The sequence below is a fragment of the Anopheles gambiae genome, chromosome 3 (genome assembly GCF_943734735.2).
Source record: "Anopheles gambiae chromosome 3, idAnoGambNW_F1_1, whole genome shotgun sequence".
NCBI lineage: Eukaryota > Metazoa > Arthropoda > Insecta > Diptera > Culicidae > Anopheles > Anopheles gambiae.
This window is the reverse complement of record NC_064602.1, coordinates 86,046,784-86,066,054: the sequence shown is the minus strand read 5'-3', so window position 1 is coordinate 86,066,054 and position 19,271 is coordinate 86,046,784.

The following is a 19,271-nucleotide window of genomic DNA, read 5'->3' as shown; positions in this document are numbered from 1 at the left end:
CGCGGATCGCTCACACCACTCTCTGTCCCACTCTCTTGCGTTCTAACTCATACACGCCTCCGTCCCTGCGGGCGCTTTATCTAATCGCGAATTATTATGTGTGCATGGGTGTGTTTGTTTGGTCGCGCGAGAAGAGACAACAGCGTATAGAAACAACAACAACAACAACAACAACAAAAAAGCGCAAGAGATTGCGCGAAAGAACGCGCACTTCTCGTGCCGTCCACCATTGAACCATTCGACAAACAACAACAACTGCCCTTTCTCACCCTCTCCCGGTTCTTACTTGTTGCACACTGATGGACCAACCGGTTCCATCAAGATTGAATTGCCAGTTCTCGAAGGGTGGTGTTGGTGGTGGTGGTGGGGTAGTTGGGCAAATATCATAACAATTTGCGAATTTTGTGATTGCCTTGCCAACATCATCATCGGGTTGGGCGGCAGATAGCGTGCGCGTCCACGGTCCGAGGGTAAAGGGGAATAAAAAGGGTGTGTATCGAAGCATTTGTGTATCGATTAAGGGAAACACATGAACACCATTCACTATTGCACACAAAAAAGGTTGACTTGGACAACAATATAAAGGCAAAAAAACCGGCGATTTGGAGGTATGTACACGCGCGCACATGCCGGAATAATTAGAAAACCGCGGGAACCAGGAAGAAGGCACAACCGATAAGCCCACGAGCCGGCGCGACGATGACAAGCCTCCTGCCCTTACGCGCCGTGGCATGATCGCGGGCGCGGCCCGTTTGCATTCGCTTTCAATCGCCCGGTCGGGCGATAGCCGAAAAAATTGCGCAGTAGCGCGTGCTGCTTTGTGTGCTGGTGGCAAGAGGCTCTTGAGATTTGGTTTAAAAAAAAAAACAACAATCGCTTCATTGACAACCCCCAACATAACCCGGAAGGGGGAAGGAAGGAGGCAGGCAGCAGGGGATCGTTAGCTGCTGTTGTTTACAGTCTTTCACCATGCGCGTGGAGTCACGGTCGGAGCCGAACATTGACTTTGAATGATTTTTATTTTTTTGCACATTTATTTGCGACATTTTAAACAAAAAGGAAAATAAATGCCCCTTAATTAGTCGCAGTAAAGGTTTCATAATTAATGGCTTTTTTTTGGCAATGGAATTCAGCTTAGTAGCAGAGCGTTTGAGAGCTCGATTGGGAATATAAAATAACTGGTTCGGAAGTAAACTAAAGCTACTCTGCTCTTATCAGTGTAAAAGCAACAATAGTGATCCTGATGGATTGGTTGACGGATTGGAGCAAAGATTCTGATCGCTCTTTCTGATCGACAAAATTCATGCAGGGGAAATAATTTAGCTTAGGTTGAATGACAAAACTATTAGGTTTAAAACACCTGTTGAGGACTGATGAGTTTAGAAAGCAAAAATCCTCTTCTGAGAATTTTTAATTGATAACTTCCAATTTTTATCTTGAGGGCTCCTACAGTGTGCGGTGTTGATGGTGAAGCTTTGCACAAACGAAAAGTTGCAAAATATGTCCTATAGAGAATTTTGTTAAGTCCAAGAAATTCTTAAAGTCAAGTCTACAACTATTGAATACCTATAAGATACCAGACCAGGTGGAAAGTTTGTTTTGTTTTTTAACGCAAGAAGGCCTTTGTTGAACCAAGCTTGCCTTGTACCACTAATTGGCTTGACTATCAGTGACTTTTTGATTACTCATAGCAGGATAGACAGTTCCCAGCTCAGTCTAGATAGCACGATCCATACGAGGCTTCAACCCATGACGAGCATATTAGTAAGATATACGAGTAAACGACTGTACTTGGGGAAATTTCTAGGCTTATAAAATTATTAAATTCTCTTGCCCGTCTCCTACATTTAGATAAGGCCATCAGAATTACGAAGGTTGAAAGCCATCTTCTGCAAAGCATCCTAGATACTGGCATATGCTGATGAGACTGAAAACGCTAGTATACTGGTCCTACTTTGCCACTGAAGCCTACCAATGGATCGCGGAGGTGATAGAGAACTGCGAACTGTAATTCAACGAGACAAAGGTAAGCAATGAAGCACGTCTCTAAGATATAGACACTGACCAAATCTGCCGAATCCCTCTTGTCCGAGTTTGAGAATAAGATCTCCAGAATGTTTTGTGGCCCCATATGTGTAGCTCCATACAATGTACGCGCCGCTACAAGCTGTCGTGCCGATCTCACTATTTTGCAGCTTAATATGTACCCTAGGCTTCGATGGACTGGCCAATGTTACACGCATGGAATAGGACACCACGGTCCACGAAGTCCTTTAAGGCCTGAAGTACGAAGTTGACGTGTACGCGTCCGCCGTTTAGAACTGTAATAAGAAACCCGTTCAGAACTGAGAAGACTGTGATAAGAGATTTTAGAATTAACCTTGGAATTGCACATCAGAGACGATGTTAGGTCTTCTTCCAAAGCACGAACCATACATGCAGGTCTCCAAGATACACAATACACTTGGGACAGTGCAATAAAAAGATATTTCCAAGGTTATTCGAGAAGCATTGCATGCATCAAAACGATTTGAAATTATTTCTTCTTCATAAACCTTCAAGACAAGTCTTGTAGAACATCGCAAAATAATTCCATGACCACCATCAATCCTGCCAGCAAATAATTACTTTCACTTTTAATGCCCTTTTTTTGCACAACCTCTTAAAACCGCTTTGGTCCTATGGTACATTTTTATTTTTTTCACAAGATTAATTTTATATCTAATTACCAGCACCCACCCAGCCTCATTCGGCCTAATCTTAAGCCATCTAAGAAGTGGCAGAAGAAACACTAATTACTATCCCGAAAGACAGGCCAGGCGCTCGTAAAATCGAACGATCCTCAGCCATCGCCAACGCCCTCAAAAGCACGCTCAAATTGTTTTACGATCAGCATCAAAGCAACACAGCTTCCATTAAAATACAAACCCAACTCTCACCGAAGCTGGGAGTGTACTTTTTTCGGGAAAATTGTGATACCGACATTCCCTTAATGATAACACATATTTACACTTCGTCGAATTTTAGTGTGGAGGAGGTTTCCTTGTGCATCGTTAAACCGCTCGGTTGTGAAATTAAACTCATCTTCGCGGTACTCTTGGGGGGAGGGTTTTCTTGTTATATGTATCAAACAATACAACACACCACACACGAAAAAGCCCTCCTCCTCATTACGTTTACAGTCAGCTCGTTGAGCGAAACTTCAATTTAACATAAACCTCGACTCAATTTCAAAAACCAGCAATTCCTCAAACTCTACCAGGAATTCTTCGGTTTGCTGATACTGAGACTGGGAGCGGTTGGCTCGGGCACGGCAGATGAGGATCAGCTACAGTTCATTGTCGTGCAAAGGCGGGGAAAAACCGCAACCCAATGTGAGAGGACCCTCGACCCTGGATGGAGGAGAAGCCGTGTCATATACACGCGCGAGACAAACACGGTTAAAATTATCGCAAGAATGAGATTAATAATTTAACTTTATTAGCGACTGGAGTGTCGTTTTTCCGAGCAAAACGCTTCGCTTCGTTAGCGTTCCAGAGACACACATACACACACACACACACATACGTACACACCGAGTTTTTCCGTCCCTTCGGTTGGCTTAAGTCACAGAAGTAATAACGACACTGGTGAACCCCGCGACCACCGTGTTCTGTCCTTGGAACCGGCCCCCTCTCCGGGGTTCGGTTGGAATTACGGGAGCAAAGTTTGCTCCCCAAAGGAAAGACGAAGGTGGTAAAGCCCAGAGCCAGAAACTTCCCATGGAATGTAGCAGCAGCATCGGGGAAAATCTACCCACCCAAAAACTAAAACGCGGAAATTCAACCCCCTTCGGGCTGGAATTTACGGTGTCAATAGTTAATGCCACCTATATCGTGTGTTCGCTTCGCAGTTGTGTGTAGGCCGTCGCGGGTATGAAAGCTTAAAATCCGCTTTAATATACAGCCGTGCATTAATGAAGTGAAAACTACCCGTGGTTGTCGTTATCCACACCGCACCGGGCACATGTTGGGTTTTGACGGGGGGGGGGGGGGGGGGAAACAAATGAGACAAACTTTTCCTCCACAACCTCTCGCTTACATTCCTGGACGGCCTAGCGAGCTTGCCTTCTTACGCGCGCTGTTGGTGCACATTAATTTCTAGCGAGCGAACTTTTGCGAGCAACTCAGTTCACCGCATTTGCGTAAATTACCCGAGCTCCTGCGGGCGGACAGGATCGACGAGCGAGTTCGATCTGTTTTCGGAAGGTGGAAAATGCGTCATAGCATAGGGAAGGGCTGGCTTTTTCCACTTCCACTAATGTACTAATGTAGTGTCAGTTCCGAGCAGTTGGGTCGTGCGGCGAGTGGTGGCTGAACCGAGCGATTAATGCCAGTGTTCGAAAAAAGGGACATTAATTTTCGTAACGCATGTAGATTTTAAATGTCATAGGGGCGTTTAAGTTGAGCATGTGTAACGATGGCTTACCGGGGACGTTTTGTCCTGGTGAAGTGTATTTGGAGCAACGCGGTTTGTTGGATTTAGGATCTATCTTGTTACAAATTGTATGAAATAAAGCTATTACATTTTGATTAAATAATTCATCACTTAAAGGAAATTAGTATACACTTCAACCACGAAATAATCGCATAAGTTTCATGAACGACAGCCTCCATTCATATCAATCGTCTTGGTGATAAGAAATTACGCCTCAAAGCTATGCAATGTTTTTTTTTTTTTTTCGTTACTACTCAGCTACTTTTCAGCTATTTCGCACCGGTTATCAGTAAGCTAGACAGAAGCAACCAGTGGTCCGCGTGCTAAATAAAGTCTACGAGTTTCTTCTATGGGACATGCGGTACAATTTGAACATTTTGGAACCTAAGTTAATTAAAAATATAATTGAAAAAATGTAATTTAATTTAATTCAACTAGTAATCTAGATCAGGGGTCTCCAAACTTTTCAGTTCGCGGGCCGCATTGCTTCAAAAATAACATTGTTGAGGGCCATTTTGATGTTAGCTATAGAATGAGTGAATGTTCAAATCTTAATTTGATTTGAAAATATTTACTGAATATATCAAATGTCAACAGCTTTATTTTATCAAATCCTAATTTTCGTCTTTCAAAAGTAAAAAAAATTGTTTTGATGAATTAAGAAACAAAATTAACTATTTATTTTAACCTCTACCATGTCGTCCCGGGCCGCATTACAGGCTTTTGTGTTGAGCGGGCCGTAGTTTGGAGACCCCTGATCTAGATCGTAAACAACCAATTGTGATTTCAAATATGAAAATCGAACATTAAACACCAAACAGTTGATTACACAGAGTGTATCAAGGTTGAATACTACATATGATTAAAAGATAGTTTCTTAATAATATTAAATAAAATGGAAAAATACAGCAAGGAACACAAAGAGTGAATTATATCATCCCTGATAGAATATGTTACTCTATATTTTGGAGCAGAGTAAAAGTGCAACTAACTTAGCCGTATATCGTTCTGTAAGTAACCTTCGCAGCAATTATCAAGTATATGGCAAAGTAATAATGAAAAGCTCCGGTCAAATTCGTGATATGGCTCAGAGTCTATTAATATACCATTCGGAGATATCTATGGAACAAAATGACGCATCATGTTCGTGTGGAATGCATCGATCATGATCAGAGAAGTACGTGTACTATTGAACTACTTCCAACGGGATTTCGCCGGATTTTAGGTCACTTGTAAGACTATTAGCTTAAAACAACAGCAATTGTCAGGCCTTTGTCAGAGTATGCGTAACCATGCTTTAATTGAAAATGAATTGCATCCAAATATTACTTTTAAACCATGCGAAATATGTAACAAAACAAGATCCTAGCAATTTAAAAGAAAAAGTTAAAATATAACGTGCTCTTAGGCTATACCCCAAAAACATACATTTTTTAATGTCAAAATATATAGAAAAGCTTCTCGATAAGTCTATAACGTTCATTAAAATACAAAAAGTAAAAATAAAAATAAATAAAGAACGGTAGGAAGCATTTTTGCATTAAAACAATAATTACAGGGTTTCTCTCTGGCCAGCTCAACACTGTAACGCCTCATTTCTATTCCGTAAAATCGCAATTCATCTAATGTCAAATGTATGTCGTACACGTACAAAAAGCAACCAATCAGCCTTATCATGGTGACATTTCAAATACTTCGAATTTTCAAAGCTTTTAAAATAACCGAAACACATAAAAATGTTTAAAAAAAAATCTTCTTGGTCGAAACTTCGTTCAATTTTCCGTTTTACCTGCCGTTCGACTTGTCGTTCGAACACCTTGATTAGGTTGAATCATTCGAGTTGCCATAGTTATTGTTTAAAATCTATTTTACAGGATTGATTTATTTGCTTATGGTGTTGAGCTGGCTAGAGAAACCCTGTAAATGAAGATAGGTACAGTATCAAACTGGATATTGTATCAACACTAAAATTGACGATATGGTGGCACAATGCTCAACCATCAATTGCTAAAAACCATTATTGGCAAAATAATAAGTTACAAGAGAAAAGAAATTAGTTGTTTTTGTGTTAATTTAATTACAACAAATGTGTAAAATTTGAAAAGAAAAAACCCTAAACAAAACTGTATTTAATTCACGTGGGGGTATTTTTAAACGATCCAACAAACTTCCTTTAAAAAATAGACCTTTACTGTCTATTGACACACTATCCTTTTTAAACTCTCCAAAGCCTTTTCTAACTTTTCTTCAACTTCAGCGCTTCGTTAGCGTAATCGAAGCGCGACTGATACTAACAAAAGATACTACACGGAAAGACAACAGCAAAAAACCGCCGTCCCCTCACCTCTCTTAACGGGAAAAGCCTCAATGCCTCCAACGGCCTGATGCCCAAGCCCACTCGGCGCTAACGGGGTGATAGCCAATTTAATTAAATGGAATTGATTTTAAGTAATCGGATAAATCGAGGATTATGTAGACACTTTATGGCATCACAAATTCCAGCTGCAGGCTCCTGGGAGGCTGCTTGTCTTTCCCCCACCCGGTACAGTCCCCAGAAAAGTGCAGTCAGCACCCGTTTTTCCACGGCCCGTGCTTTCCCGTGCTTACTGGATGGGTTAAACAAGGGAAAACGCTTCTCGCTTCCCATCCAAGAAAGCAATGAGCAGTATTAAAGGACACAGATAGAGAGAGAAAAAACAACATCCCCCACCCCCAAGCTAATAGCGTGATGGCGATGTGTTCGATTGCTTTCAGCCGGATTATCGTTAGGTTTTCGGTTCATTGCTGCTGCTGCTGCTGCTGCTGCTAGTATTCGCCATACTCCTCGTTAAGCCTCTCAACAGTGCCTCAACTGTCCTTGCTGCTAAAGTCGCTTAACCAAACGGCGAACCCCCCCAGTGACGATGTAAGGGGTGTGTCAGTGGCGCCTCACCAAGGGGCCAATATTTCGTCGCCATCCGATACATCGCACCGTAGAAGCAGCAGCAGCGTAGGATGACACTTCCACTGCGAGCGAGCTAACCTCACTTAACCGTCACCGGAGTGGGTCGCTGTATAGCCAACGAGCACAGAGTACAAGGCATGGATAAAAAGTGGGGATATCTGCTTTCTAAGGGCAATTTCATTAAATTTGAGAGAAAATATGAAACCCATAAGTAATGGAAGAGTGGCAGAGTAATGCGGTCCAGTAAAGCAAAATTGGAGCAGCCCAAAAAAAGAAAAACAGACGCAAGACACAAGCATCCGAAGGGCGCTCCAGGAGTGTCGAGAGTGTCGTCTTGGCCTTAGCACGGGCACGAAGTGCAGCGAAAAAAAAAAACGCTTTTGCTCTTGTAGAGGAGATGCGAAACCGATCTGTGGGGAGTACGTTAAGGGCTGAGACATTAAGCCTCTGATGACATGCGGGTTCTTGGGGGGAGTGATGAAAGTGAAGAAGAAAGGAGGAACCAACGAACCAGGGCAGCAATAGTAAGCAGCGTCCAAACTATATCCAATAGAGTGGTTTTGGAAATAAATTTCAAATATCATTTAGGGAATTGTGCGCTGTTCGCTTCTGTATCGAAGAATATCGGTCACTACTACCACTAAACGGTAATGAGGCTCGGGATGCTCCTTCGCAATGTCCTCGGGCAGCTGGCATGTCTTCGAAAGGAGATTAATATCGTACGACGACTCTCTCTCTTCGTACCAAAGTTGGATCGTTTTGTAGATGAATGTGACACCCTCATCCTTCGGAGCTCGGAGTAAAAAAGGATCCACAATTTTATCACTGTTTCAATTTTTATTCCAACATGGGGAAGCCTCAACTAAAGGCAAATACACCAAAAAAAAAAACGAAGATGCCTCAACTAAAAACAGAGCGAGCGAAAGACTGCTGCAAAAAAAAGCGCACACACTAAAGAAAAAGTGGCCCATCAACGCAGAATCATATCGCAATAAATCAGATTTAATATTTTATGAAAACGACATGTGCCACCGGTTGGCACTCGGCATGGCAAACCGACTCTCCTTCCCATGCTCTGCTTCACCGTTATTACTACCTTAGCATGTTTCTGTTTCTTTTCCGCGAATGCCGGAGAGGAGAGTCACACGACGGGGATTGATGTAATAACGGTTGGAATTTATGAGCGCTAAAGATGGTTTTGATAAGCGTTTCCGTTTAAGTTCAAGTGAGTGTACCATATTTAATGTGTGTATGTGTGTGTGTGTGTTTAGTGTGCTTTTACATGTTTTCTTTTTGCTCTTGGGTGGTTCGTTCACGTGATGGTTAAAAATCAGCAGGAATCAAGCAGCATGGTAAGAACAGAGCACCAACACTCACTGCTGCATGACACACACACGACAAACGAAGGATACGAAGTTGTGTGTTCGGTGCTGGTGGTGGTTGGCTGGTTCCACCTCCAAGCATCCTAATGATGGTTCACACGGGCAAAAGGAAGAACCATTTGTAGCTAAGCGGAGAACCATCTCGAAACGATTGTTGTTCAACTTGTGTTTGTTGTCAAGGGAAAGAATGTACTCGGTATTATTGTGGAGGTTTTTTTGTTTATTCAACTCTTTACAGATTGGTTGAAAAAAAAAGTGTCAAATGTTTCATGTAAGCAGAAGTTGAAATGTTTCGTCACCTTCATCAAAGTGTTTGAAAGGCAAAACAGCATCATTATGCCAATTATTTGTAATATTTGTAATATTGTAATATTTGTAATATTTTGGTAGCAATGTGTTATGCTTCTATTCATGCTACCCATGCCCACAAACTTAATGTTTTTCCGCAGCACTTTTCATCAACGATAGTTGATATTCGTTGTCGTGACTTTTTTTCTATGATTAGCTGTGACACTGACATATTCATGACAAATTCAGACTGAAAAAAAATCATGTCAGCGTGTCACGAGCTATACTATGATGATCAGATGTGAGACTCAAGCAGTTGGTGCGACCATCACATGCTTGGCCCGAGAATGTCATGATTATCATAGCGTAAAAATGTCATGATCAAGAGTTGGGTGCCACAAAACAATGTCACCATACATGTGATTGGTCCATTAACTGTATAAGTGTTATCCCTGATCATCACAATGGTGAAAGTGAGCCGATTTTAGCTTCGTTTCAGTCATGAGTGCTGATGACTGAAACAGTGGCATTTGGCAACACTGTTCATAGCGAGAAAAAGCTCATGATTATGCTGATGCTCATGTCATACATCAGCGAAAACATTCGATGTTGGTGAATTATTCAGAATACTTTTGTGCTTTGGCATTATTTCCATTTATGTAAGTTACTTAAACGGAATTCAAATATATATTATATTACAGAAAATACAAAAAAATGTATATTATTTAGCATTGAGTGAAACATCGATGCATTAAGTTCATTTTATAGTTCACTGCACGCTAAACATTTATTTCTTATTTTTAGCAATTCAAATCAAATATTTACTACAACTAAAAAAAGCTAAGTTTAAGCTACATACAGTACACATAAAGGAGCTAAGAAAAATGACGAAAATATAAATTAATAAAAGCAAAACTATAAACTACTGAAAAAAGAGAGGCGAATAAATTAAAAGAGGAAACATATAGATATGCAAAAATTGTTAAAACAACTTATTTGAACATGAACATGATTGCAAGCAACAAAAGCAAATGCTAAATTGAGAAGAATATAAAAAAAACTGAGAAGAATATTACTCAAAATCTATAATAATTGCATAATACTGTAACAACACATAACTAAACAGTTCCAAATAAACAACGAAAATTGGAACTAAAGTGAATAAAAACAAACTGCATTAAGGATGAACCTCGATTACAAAGCTTAGGTATGAGGAAAGGTAAAACGGACAAAAAACACATTTTCTTAACCTCAAACTACCCAACAGGATAAACAAGACGGCAACAATAAAAACAACCCTAAATAATAGTGAAAGTGCGTCTTTTACCTGACGGATGCAGCACAATGTCCACAGAACAAAAAAGCACACCGCAGGTTAGTGTCTGCTGATTGCCTTTCTTTAAGCACAGACTTCTCTCTCCCCCTCTCTCTCCCATACAGAAAGACACGCACAAATGGAACCGGTCGTATGATGATGCTAAAAATATGAGCATTAAAAATTATGGCTCATCAAATGAAAACGATTGCAGCGGAGAGAGTGTGTGTGTGTGAGTTGTGGGCTTACCCCGAGAGACAAGCAACGGCACATCCCCATGGCCACGCTTCAAGAAGCAAAAGGTGGTGCCTTCTTAACCGTGATCAAGGAAGACGACGATTCGGCAGGGTAAAGAAGAAAAAAGGTTCGTACTTTATGTTTCCTTTCTTGTCAGGTTGCGCCTCACAGCCAACAGCCCCCACTTAGAGCGGGCACGGTGAAACGAATTCAGGGGCAGATTCCGGTATGTCCCGCGTACCCCCCCGTTGCCTGTTGTACAAACACGACACAACGAAACGGCGACGTCGACGAGAACGAATGCGATAAATTTATCATTAAATGTATAGGAAATGGAAAAACCCGGCTTTCGCTTCTGGCGCGTGCCCCACGACCGACCTGACGTGCCTCTGACGTTCCTCGCCCCACCAAAAAAAACCATCCTCCCGGCGGATACTGAATGAGACACCCGGGACACCCGGGATTTTCTTCTCAATCAGATGTTTTCACCGACGATGGTGGGTTTGCCATTTGCTGCTTTCCATCACGCGCCCGCCTCGATACGCAATCGCTTTGGTTCGGCTGTATGGGGAACGGCTGTACCGAAAACAGAACACCAGCCACTAGCAGCTGGCTGTGACTGTGACTCTCGGGAGGGGGAAGAGTGGAAGGATAGATTAGGGGACGCAGAACGCAGGACGACCCCATTAGTTGCAGGACATTAATTTCCTCCCGAAGCATTATTTATCAATCGGGTGAACGATGGCTGACGACTGGTGGATATCGCCCGTGCGAATTGCGAATGGACTCCCCGGACTACCCTCCATCTCTTCCCCCCGCGCGGAAAGACTCTATTTCCGCTCCTTTGCTGTGCTTCCTTTTCTTGCTGGCTTTTCTGCTTTACTATCAATGCTGTTGCGCGCTAGAAAGTGAACAACAGAACGGCGTTAACGTTAGGAGTTGTTCGGAACGATCGAACGAAGTGTTTCCGATTGAGAAGTGGAGAGGAGCTACAGCGGGGGGGGGGGGGGGGGAACACAGAGAGCACATCCATGGCTGATGAGAAACTCGTTAAAACGGGTACGAAAGTACGGTTAACACTTGTTTCTTGTTGCAGCTTTTGTGTGTGAGTGTGTTTTGCCATTTGCAGTTGGCTACAGTGACTAAAACATGTTTTATCTGGGTTTTTTTCTATCTTTTTGTTTTTGTTGTTGTCTCTTTTGTTTTTGTTTTTGTCTGTTATTGTTTTTTGTTTTTGTCTCTTTTTTACATTTTACATTAATTTGTAGAGAGATGTTCTTAGTTTGAACTTTTTGCTTTTTGCCTGGTTTTGTTTCATTTTTTGGCACAATTTTCCGAACATTAGTTTAATTGTTTGATTTGACTTCCTGCTTATCTCGATTATTATCAAAAATTGTTTGGTAATATTCTTATGTTTTTTTCGTGTACATGTAACGGATAAAGCAAAGCATCTTTTAATTTTTTCGATTATATACTCGCACTAAATAGTTTACTAATTTATTCAATATTTTTAAAACTTTTCGAAAACTGGAATAAAAAAAAATAAAACAAATTTAAATGTTCTATTATTGTGCCAATTACTTAAGTCAAACAAAACCACACTTAACAAACGGAAACGATTTCTCTAATTTCGCAAATCGTGTGGTTTCAACATATTTAGTTAATTCAGTTTTCTAAATTTGACAGTTCCTTGAGCAAATTGCACTGAATTGACACATTCAACGTCAACATCAAAATAACTTCCCTTTAAACGAATTTTAAAAATCAATCAAAATTGTAATTCTTAACCTTTTTGATTATTTTTTTTTAAATTCAATTAAATGAGAAATTATTTTGATTTAGACGTTGAAATCACATGCGAAACTATACGACAATTTTGGATGTAAACCGCGCGATTTGACTTACCCAGAAATTCGGGGCTCAACCTGTAAAGATATGTTGTAAGAGTAAAATAGCTCAATCCACCCGTGATTGAATATTTCAATGAAGAAAACTAATAAACATCGGATATTTCATGAAATTGTAACTCTTTCGTATTCCTTGCCTAACAACTAATTTACTTACTTCTTCTCCTTTTCCTTTCACAGTTGAAATGCAAGATTGCTGGCAATACATATTTTTACATTCATCCACTTTGCGTCTGTTCCTTCCATATATCGTTAATAAATTAACTCACAAAAGTATGTACCATCAAGCAATACTTAGCTGATCAGATGCAGCGAAGCAGTTGAGAATAGAATTATTTTACAAAATCTTCCATACTTCATTTGCTTGCTGTCTACCTCAAGATAATCGATTGGTAGCAAACAGCATTCGGACTGCATTTTAAAAGAAGTAAGCAATAAGACAATAAATGTCGGGGGGAAAAGCATCAAAATATGTAAATATCATTCCAGGCGAATAAATGCCAACCAATGAGGGAGAAAAGTCGCTCTAAAAACGCACACGATGGCGGTAGAAAATGTAAATCGCTTCAAAATGAAATTATAATGAAAACAAAAAATCCCACCAAGACAGGAATATTGTTCACGAAATCTAAGGGAAAGCAAAAGCTTTTCCCGTCCCTCGCATAAAGTCAGAAAGCGGATCAGCAGCGGCAACTTAAGCCAACGCTAGAAAAGAACAAACACACACACACGCGCACACACATGATGGGATGTCACCCGGCTGGTATTTTATTCATTTTCCAGTATCAATCTAGTATCGCTTTCATCGTACATCAGCGCGACACAGTAATGCCTTTCATCGCCCGGGAAAAAAGGCAGACACATGCTCATCCGGCGACGCCAGCCACCGAGCGAATGCAAGGATGATAACAGCTTTAAATTAAAGAAACATTCACCCGAACACAGCGAACAGGCAAACCCTGGTGTTCCCTGGTGGCACAGTGGTTTCGCGCACAAGAGGGAAAACCCCAGCAAAGACGGGAAACGAATCGCATAAATTGTATTTTTATTTATTATTAAAAAAGAAGTCGCTCACACTGTCGCCGCAGCGCGGCGTTGTGGAGGAGACGATGGGCACCAAACATTTCTTTGCTGCTGTCGGCAGGGTTGGCGGCTCTTTCTCATATTTCATGCGGTTAATATTGTGTGGCAGTGTGGGGGGAAGTGGTACGAAGGATGGAACGGAAAAGGTTGCCTGCATGCTTCTGTTTACGAGGGGGCAGGCCTTATCAAAAATTGGCTCCTTCCCTTTTATCCATCGAATGGATGCCATCGAGTGCGCGGGGAAAGTGGGATGCTTCATTAGTGGGGTTGTGTGGGGGGAGGGGGGGGGGGTTGAAAATCGGAGAAGATGGAACACAGGTTGGCAGGTTTTGTGGCTGTTTTTTTTTTATTAGAATTATGTTTCATGTGTCGTTTAGGATGTGTTCGTTTTTTTCCAGGAAAACGATTCGATTTAGCCCGATTTCTTATGAAAGGTTGGGTGATTACATTAAAGGGCAGATTTGCAAACGATAATGGTAAGGTTGGTGGGGTTTTTTTCTGTATGTTTTGAAGTGTAAAATGTACGCAAATAGCGCGCTGTTTTTATTACATTTTTTTATAATTTTGTGAAATAGTTTTTGTAAAGCTTTGGACTTTGTAACAAGGTTATGAAAGTCAATCGCAAATTGTAATTTAAAAAAAAATATAAAAGAAATAAAGCAAGAAAGAATAATTACACCAGCCATCAACTTTCCAAACCTGACTTACAGTCAGTGCTGTAAAATGTCATGAGCATCACGTGATATTCACCAACGAAAACAATTAACATATGTGCGGTAGCTTGATGCTCATTGCTGATACTCAATTAAACTGCGTCATGACATGCCATCATGACATGCAGTGATAATCATGACTTTTTCTTGCTGTGAATAGTGCTGCCAAATGCCTGCTGTTTCAGTCACCAACACTCATGACCAGTGTTGTTAACTGTTGACATTTTTCATGACAGTCACCGTAAACAGCCGGTCAAAATAATTTTTGGCTGATGACATTCAATGCTTCCACGACACGACTGTCATTAACCGAAATTCATTCGTGTCGCTACCGTCAGGGCTGATGCAATGACATGAAATGTAAACAATGTAGTCTGAATGTCATTTGACATTTTTTGAACAACACAAATCGATACGATCGGAGGATTATGAAGTGTATCGTCGCTGAATTCTAGTGAAATAGCAAAAACTAGTGAAATGAAAACCTTTGCACCGCACGCTCTGATGTAGTTTGACAAGAATACGGCCGTTTGCAATACGACACAGTTCACGATTCATACAGGTTGGCGAATGTCAAATGAATGTATCTTGAAAATGTCTTCATGTCAAATGACATTTTTTGACGGGAATGTCAAATGACAGAGAGAGATGGGAATGGGAAGCTTCAAATCGAATGAATGTTTACAATTTTATGTCGATGAACGTCACCGTTCGCAACACTGCTCATGACTGAAACGAAGCTCAAATCAGCTCACGTACACAACTGAGATGATCAGAGGTGAGACTCAAACAGTTGGAGGATCAATCACTTGCTTGATAACATTTTGTTTAACACCCAACACTTGATCACTCACATGGTCACAACATATTCTGTCGGTGATAACCACTAAAAGACCATGCTTTCTCGCTCTGTCTGCTTGATGGTCTGTCGGGTCCAACAGAGCGAAAGAACATGCTCATTTTGTTTCTTGAAGCCACTCGCACGCACCGCATATCTCCCGTGACTATCGTGATGATCAGCAACAGAAAATGTCGCAACCGAGTGACTAACCTCAAGAGTTGGTTGCACAAAATGTCACCAAGCATGTGATGGTCACACCAATTGTTTTGAATCTCACCTCTGATCATCACAGTAGAGCTCGTCACGCTGACATTATTTTGCTTTCTGTCTGAATTCGTCATGACTATGTCAGTGACATTTTACAGAACTGATCACAGAGAAGAAAAAAGTCACGACACAGTGACTGACCAAGCGATGGTTGCAAAAATGTCACGCATTGCTTCTCACCAATCGTTTTGAGTATCACCGCTGATTATCACAATCGAATACGTGACGCTGACATAGATTTTGTTTCTGTCAGATTTTTCTTTTATGACATTGACAGTGACATTTAGCAACACTGCTTACAGTACCTTAAATCAAGAATACCCAATCTGTCCCAACAGTTTTTTGAGCGATTTAGAAAAGCCTTAGTCCTCTTCACGACCTGTCACAGCCAAACCAACGCCAGCGCCGAGAGCGTCACGTGTGTGTTGAACGTGTCGAAAAGCGAAGCTTCAAATGCATTGCCTCTCCACTCCCCTTCCTCACCACCGCAAAAACAAAAAGATTTTCCCCAAAACTGTGTCATAAATTTTGGGCACCCAAAATCCCACTTTACAATTAGCTACTTGTCTGCCCACTTTCAAACCGATTTCCGGGAAAATCCACACTCCCCTCCCCAGTTTAAAGCACACTAAATCACGTTGTGTAGCGGTTAGCGGTCGTTCACATTACACAACACTGCTGCTTAAACGCGCTGACTGACAAAGGCAGGCAGGCAGGCAGAGAACCACGTAGCAAAATGCTTTCCAATTCACAAACCAATCTCCCTCCCCCCCCCACCGCTCCATTAATCCCTCGCGCGCTTGTTACGCAAGCCAGCAAGTGGCCACGTGCTTCTCTTACGTTCTTTTGCGCTGTGGGTGGGGTGCCGTGGTGGTTCGTAACGTAACCCGGCACACCCTGGATTCATTTCCTGGAAGGACAGAAACTTTACATCGAGTTTTGCATCGAGTTTAGGGTAAGGGTGTCGTGGAAAAATCGTAACGAGAAATCACACTTGCTGCTTCTTCTTTTTTTCTAACAGGAATCTTATGTAGTATTAGAGAAGCGAGTACAATTAAGCTGTGCCGATGAAGATGGCGCACAGGAAGGATGGAAGATGGAATGTGTGTAGCATTAAATTACAGTTTGATGAAGGTAGAAAAGAGGATGGTCAAGTGATTAGGAAGGGATCGAATTTTTATCGAATTATTTCATTACGAAGTTGACTAAAATTGGTAAGGTTGGTGTATTGTAGCCGAAAATTGTACCAAAAGTATAGAAAAAAGCATGTCATAATGATAAATGAACGTTTTAAATGCGACTGGTCGTTATGCTCTATGCAGCATAAAGTAAGCCAACATGACCCATTTTTCTTTATTTTTCTGTTCTTTGAATTAAATAATAAAACCATTGTGAGCGCAATCTTCCACCACGATGGAGGCGCATGGTACTTTATGAATTTCAAAAAAACGCACACGAAAGCAAACCTCGATCCAAACCATCTCACACACAATAACGCACACACTAGCATCGCCTACTGCCTATCCTTACGCACGAATACTTTAACCAGCGGACAGCAGCAGCGCAAACAACTCCCGGAAGCGTAGCGGGCCGCACAAAGAGAGAGAGAGCACGTGGAATATCAACAATCATGCACCAACAAACGATTGTACGGGTTTTAAAGAGCATTGGTCGCGTCCACCCAAAGAAGGGAAGAAATTGGGCGAAGTGTATAGCAAGGGTTTGTTGTTTTTTGGGTCGCTTCCCTTTGGTTGCTCTATTTGCAAAAGAAGGTTGTTTTGCCAACGTGGTTTGTGTACACCGCAAACGTGACGAACGTCGTGGGGATGACCTTCGACGAAGTCGCCAAAAATTGAAAACAACAAAAAGGGAAGTCGAAAAGAAATGTCGAATTAGAACAACAAATCCACACTTTCAGTTGCAACCGAAAAGGTAAATTGCGCAAGAATGTTTAACCTATGTTTACCCATTTTTGCACCTTCTAGTTTGATGTGTTAAGGTGTATGTGTATATGGGTGTGTTCTGCGTACTTTGGCGAGCAAGATAAAGCAGGAGAATCGATCCGTGAAAACGAGCGTGTGGAGAGGAGGACTGACAATACATACACAAAAATACGCACAAGCATATAAATCCATTTCTGGCACAAAGACGGATTCTTGTTGTTTGCTGTTTTGCTGCTACCACCTTTTCTCCACCATTTCATTGGCCATTCCGTTTTTTTCCCCCACAGCTGGGTCCGAGATTTTCATTCTTAGTAGCGCTTTCCCTTTACTTTCCCACCACCCGCCGAAACATGCCGACATCCAATTGACGTCAATGGGAACAGCAGCCGGGAGACGCTGTTGGTCGCGAAGGAAACCATGAAACGGGTCGAGTTTTGTTTAAAAAAATGATAAATATAAAGAGTATATTTTCCTGATTACCTGAAATACCCTCTCAATCACCAAGTGGTTAAGTTTTTTTTTTTTGTTAAATCTGTTATTAAGTTTATTTTTTTTAAGATTCAAATTTCGCAAAATGATTGCTTTTTGTTGGGAAAATAATTTTTAAATAAATATTTGCGCTTTTTCTGTATGGTGGAGCACAAATTTTGATACTTTTTTTTAAATAATTAAAAACCAGTTTGAAAATTAATTCAAAATAAATAAAAAAAAACAATTCATATCTCCAACTATTCCTGGCACCTCATACAGAAACACATAAAAAAGTGTTAATATGACATGAATAATACAAAAAAATGCAAAAAACAGCACCAAGAAAACAATGCTTCTCTGTTACGCACACCACCCCACCTGGAACGTGTACTCACGTACTTACAACACACTGTACAACAGCGGTAAACAGTATCAACAGAAGAAGCAAAAAAAGCAGCCAAAAACTTTGCAAAAACCAAACAAAAAGCAACACACACACACGCACACGTTTCGACTGTTGTTTTCCACTTACTTACGAAGAGAAAGGGGTGGAGGGAGGGAAGGAGGAGCACAGCATTTTGCCAATCCACTCATCAAAGCAAGCCAGTGCTGCCACGTCACTTCATCTGTCACTCGAACGGTGCGTTTGACAGACGTGGTAGTAGTGCTAGTGGCGGAAGAACAATCGCAAGAAGAGTAAACCTTCCACACGAATTTTCACACACACATGCACGCACATACACAGCCATTTCAGAAAGCGATGAATGATGTTTTTTCTCCTCGTCCCAAATAGTATATTCCTAGTTAGCTGGTTCGTTTTCCCCCTTTATCAAAAATACTTTAACCTCTGTTCCGCTTATTTTTGTGTTTTTTTTGTAGTGTTCTTTGCAATTTATTCTTTGGATGCTAAAACAACACATATCTCATATGTTTTTCTGGCGTTTGTAAGAAGTTGTCACTTTCCATCTCGCTCTGGCACGGGTGCTTTTCACACACTTTGTTCCCCCAAATTCCCCCAAACCCATTTCGGAAGAAAAATAAAATCAAGGCAAAACTAGCAACAAACAGACCTTAAAATAGATTTAAAAATAAAAATCCAAAACCCCAAAACCGAGAAAAACTACTCGATTCGAGCAGTTTAGCCTGCTGGATATGTGTTTGTGTGCGTGTAAGCCCCACAGGGCAGGCAAAAGTGGGCCCGTCCGTTGCATACAGCCGTACCACCGTACGCGTGCCTTCCCCGGTGTACATGTGGGCGGGCACTCAGCTGATCGGGGCACATCCACCACTTTTCCTTTCGAAAAAGCGGGGAAAAATCGCCTATGTACGGTCGCTCCTGCACCACCACCACCATGGCGTGTGGGGGTCGTGTCTCCCACACGGCCACCGCTCAGCTGTTGCCGT